This window comes from Hordeum vulgare, chromosome 6H (genome assembly GCF_904849725.1).
Source record: "Hordeum vulgare subsp. vulgare chromosome 6H, MorexV3_pseudomolecules_assembly, whole genome shotgun sequence".
Taxonomy (NCBI): Eukaryota; Viridiplantae; Streptophyta; class Magnoliopsida; order Poales; family Poaceae; genus Hordeum; species Hordeum vulgare.
The window spans coordinates 343272530-343277837 of NC_058523.1; positions in this window are offsets into that span (position 1 = coordinate 343272530).

Below are 5308 nucleotides of genomic sequence, written 5' to 3' on the forward strand. Positions count from 1 at the left end.
ACTGGATTCTCGGAAGGGACATGGCGATCCATTGTGCCCTCGGACGTATCAAGGAAGAATACAAAGGCTGCCCTATTTCTCGAGACCTATTCACCGTATCCCGGAGAAACGAAGACGGAGAAATCATCTCAAGCAAGACCAAGGATGCTCTCTTGTCTTATGCCCAGACCTTGGAGAAGCACAGCGGGACTCTGGAGCATCGTGTGATCAAGGACGCCAGGAAGATCAAGCAACTGTCACTCCGCGAGCTTGAACTAGAAGAAGCAGCCCGGGAAGCCCACTATGAACATGAACTGGAGGTGAATGACTTTCTGGAGCGGATCGAGAAGCTGAAGACTCGAGTTGCATACCTGGAGGAGGAACTGGACATGGGCGAGAACCTTCATCCCGAAGGAGACGTAGCCCCCTTGATCAGCAACGACGAGGACTATGAAGAAAGCTCCACCGAAGGACCCACCACCATGCTTTTCTGAGGAGGACCCTTAGACTAGACCACCAAATTTACTTTATCGTTATACGCTTAGGCCGATGTTTAGGATTATCGAATTTTGTATCCCCGTGTGAACCTTTGTGATGGTATTGAATAAAATGTGTGGTGTGATACTTGTGTGTTGCATTCATATGGGTAGTGTAATTACTCTTAGACCATTGTTCTATGCTAATCTCACCCCTCCCAAACATCAGATGCCTCCGAGACGCGCCCCTGAGTCCAACTTTCCGCCGGAACTCACCCAGTTGATCCAGCAATAGAACACCCTGATGCAGCTGATCATCCAGAGCCAGAACAATAACAACAACCGTCACCCACCCCAGGCGGACAATCTCACCCGTTTCCTGAGGTTGAACCCTCCAACTTTCTCCAGCAGCATTGAGCCCATTGTGGCAGATGATTGGCTCCGCAAGATGGAGCGTGAACTTATCACTGCTGGTTGTACTGAAGCTGAGAAGGTGCGTTTTGCCACGCATCAACTTGAAGGCCCTGCAGCTGCTTGGTGGGAGAACTACACCACCACTTACCCCATTGCTGGAGTCACTTGGGAGCAATTCAAGCAAGCCTTCTGCACCGCACATGTCTCAGCTGGTGCAATGAGTCTGAAGAAGCGTGAGTTTCACAACTTACGCCAGGGGAATCGCTCTGTGGCCCAGTACGTCGATGAATTCAGCATGCTCGCCCGTTATGCACCTGGAGATGTGGCCGATGATGCGGCCAAGTAGGAAAAGTTCTTGGAAGGACTCAATGATGAGCTGAGCATTCAGTTGACTGTAGCCACCTTCAACAACTACCAGGAGCTGGTTGATAAGGCCCTCATCTTGGAAGGGAAACACCAGCAGATGGAGAACCGCAAGCGAAAGTATGGGGTTGGAAAGTTCAACTCTGGCACTCAGCAGAAGCCTTGCTACACCCCCTATTCAGGGAATACCGGGACTGGATCCGGTAAGTTTGGAGGACACGTTCAGCATAACCACCCGGTGCACAACCATGGAGGCCACAACCATGGAGGATATGGGAACCACCGCAACAACAACAACTTCAAGAATGGCAGTACTGGCACTCAACATCATTCAGCTCCAGCTCAGAAGGATCTGACTCACATCACCTGCTTCAAAAGTGTCAGAAGACGGGACACTATGCCACTGAATGTCCCCAGAACAAGCAAGGAAATGGAAACGACAACGGCAACTCCGCAGCAAAGAAGCCCAATCCTTTTCCTCGAGCTCAGGTGAACCACATTAATGTTGAAGAGGTCTATGATCACCCCGATACTGTGGTTGGTAAGTTTTTGCTAAATTCACATCCAGTATTGGTACTTTTTGATTCTGGTGCAACACATTCATTCATATCAAGGGTAGTTGTGGAAAAGTGTAGTTTGCCAACTAGAACCCTCAGCCAGCCTATTAAGGTCAGTTCCCCAGGAGGCATGATGACAGCCGGGATGGGATGCCATGCTTTGAGTCTCAACGTCGGGAACCATAATTTTCCCACCGACCTCATCATATTAGAGTCCCAGGGATTGGATGTAATCCTAGGCATGGATTGGTTGGCCAAGTATGAAGGGAATATTGATTGTGCCCTTAAGTCTATTATGCTCACCACCCCCGAGCAGAAGCGGATTAAGTACGTGTCTCAGCGCCCGACACGGAGTAAGCGAGTAAACTCTCTCACGGGAGTAGTCCAGGAGGAAGTACCGATTGTACAGGAGTACCCAGATGTATTTCCGGAGGAATTGCCGGGCATGCCACCCGATAGAGAGATTGAGTTCTTGATTGAGCTATTACCCGGAACAGCCCCGATATCCAAGAGACCCTATCGGATGCCCGCAAATGACTTGATAGAAATCAAGAAGCAAATTAAGGAGTTATTGGACAAAGGGTATATTCTCCCAAGTTCTTCACCTTGGGGAGCCCCAGTGCTCTTGGTTGAAAAGAAGGACAAGTCCTTGAGGATGGTTGTCGATTATCGTGCATTGAACGATGTGACCATCAAGAACAAGTACCCCTTGCCGATGATCAATGATCTGTTTGATCAGTTAGTTGGAGCTCGCGTATTCTCAAAGATCGATCTTCGATCCAGGTATCATCAGTTGAAGATTCGTGAACTGGATATACCCAAGACAGCCTTCACCACTCGGTACGGCTTGTATGAGTACACGGTCATGTCATTTGGACTGACTAATGCTCCGGCATATTTCATGAATCTGATGAACAAGGTATTTATGGAATACTTGGACAAGTTTGTCGTGGTGTTCATCGATGACATACTGATATTCTCCAAGAACGAAGAGGAACACAAGGAACACCTGCGTCTAGTTCTAGAGAAGCTTCGAGAGCATAAGCTATATGCAAAGTTTAGCAAATGTGAGTTTTGGTTGAAGGAAGACGGATTTCTCGGACACGTCATCTCAGGATAAGGAATAGCAGTGGATCCTGCCAAGGTCGCAGCAGTCACCGAGTGGGTAGCACCCACTTCAGTCAAGGAGATCCGCAGTTTCCTCGGACTTGCCGGATATTACCGGAGGTTCATTGAGAATTTCTCAAAGATCGCCAAGCCCATGACAGAGTTGTTGAAGAAGGAATCCAAGTATATTTGGACTGAGGAATGTGAAACCAGTTTTCAAGAGCTGAAGAAACGTCTTGTTACAGCCCCGGTGCTGATATTGCCGAACATTCGGAAGGATTTCCAGGTTTACTGTGACGCTTCTCGTCAAGGACTCGGAGGAGTGCTCATGCAAGAAGGTAAAGTTGTAGCTTATGCATCCAGACAGCTCAGACCTCATAAGTTGAATTATGCCACACATGACTTGGAACTAGCAGCCGTAGTGCACGCTCTCAAGACTTGGAGACATTTCCTGATCGGAAATAGTTGTGATGTTTACACTGATCACAAAAGCCTGAAATATATCTACACGCACAAGGAGTTGAACCTCAGACAGAGGCGATGGCTAGAGTTGATCAAGGACTATGACATGAGATTGCAGTATCACCCAGGCAAGGAAAATGTTGTAGCCGATGCGTTGAGCCGCAAGAGTTATGTGAACACGCTCACAGCTGGAGGATTACCCCAGGAGTTAGTCGATGACCTCCGAGAGCTCAAATTGGAAATAGTTCCAAGAGGATTTGTTCCCACTCTGGAAATTCAGTCTACTTTGACAGAAAAGATCCGCGAAGCACAGAAATCAGACAAGGAGATAGCTGAGATTAAGCAGAAAATGGAAGACGGGAAGGCTAAAGGTTTTCGTGAGGATGAACATGGAACTTTATGGTTTGAGGATCGCATCTATGTGCCCAATGATCCCGAACTCAGAAAGTTGATACTTCAGGAGGCCCATGATTCCCCATACTCGATACACCCCGGCAACACCAAGATGTATCTGGATCTGAAAGAAAGTTTCTGGTGGACAGGATTGAAGAAAGACATTGCCGAGTTCGTAGCAATATGCGGTGTTTGTCACCGAGTAAAATCCGAGCATCAGAAGCCAGCAGGTTTGCTCCAACCTCTGTCGATACCCGAGTGGAAATGGGAAAAGCTTGGTATGGACTTCATCACAGGATTACCCAGGACCCGTTCTGGCTATGATTCTATTTGGGTTGTGGTCGATCGTTTGACCAAGGTAGCTCACTTCATTCCGGTGAAGACTACTTACACGAGTGCCAAGCTGGGCAAGATATATATGATGAGGATCGTATGTCTGCACGGAGTACCGAAGAGCATTGTGTCCGATAGAGGGACTCAGTTCACATCAACATTCTGGCACCAACTACATGAAACCTTGGGAACAAGATTGGAGTTCAGTACAGCTTTTCACCCGTAGACAGATGGACAGACCGAGAGAGTCAATCAGATTCTGGAGGACATGTTGAGAGCTTGCGCACTAGACTATGGGTCTAGTTGGGATGACAATTTACCGTATGCCGAGTTCTCATACAACAACAGCTACCAGACCAGTTTGAAGATGGCCCCTTTCGAAGCTCTATACGGAAGGAGGTGCAGAACACCGTTGATGTGGGATGGAGTTGGAGACCGACAACTTTTTGGTCCCGACCTTATCCGAGATTCTGAAGAGAAGGTCAAGCTAATTCGTGACCGACTCAAGATAGCTCAGTCCAGGCAGAAGAGTTATGCTGACAGCAAACGCAAGGAAGTAACGTACGAAGTGGGAGACCGAGCATATCTTCGGGTGTCTCCACTTCGAGGAATCAAGAGATTCAGTGTGAAAGGAAAATTAGCACCTCGTGTCATTGGCCCCTACAAAATTCTTGAGCGTAGAGGCGAAGTTGCATACAAACTGGAACTGCCGGAAGGATTGTCCGGAGTTCATGATGTCTTCCATGTTTCCCAGTTGAAGAAATGCCACGCTGAGATGGCCGATGTTCCGTTGAGAGACACAGTGCCCCTAGAGGCCATACAGCTTGACAGTGATCTGACGTATGAGGAGAAACCCGTCAGGATTCTCGAGACTGCCAACAGAGTTACCCGCAGCAAGATCATCAAGTTCTGCAAGGTGTTGTGGAGCCACCACACCGAGGAAGAAGCCAGCTGGGAACGAGAAGAGGATTTTCGTCGAGACCACCCGCACCTGTTTTCTAGCCAACCCGAATCTCGAGGTCGAGATTCATCTTAAGGTGGGTAGGTTTGTAACATCCCAATTTTCCTAATTGGGAATGTTTTACATTGTAGCTAAGCATCTATGCATGTTGATTGAAATAAATATAGCACGTGAATTTCTTTCGTCTTTTGATTTGCATTTCCATTTTTCCTCACACGAGAAATGCCCGGAGAAATACTCTCTTGCACGCAAGAGAGAGAGAG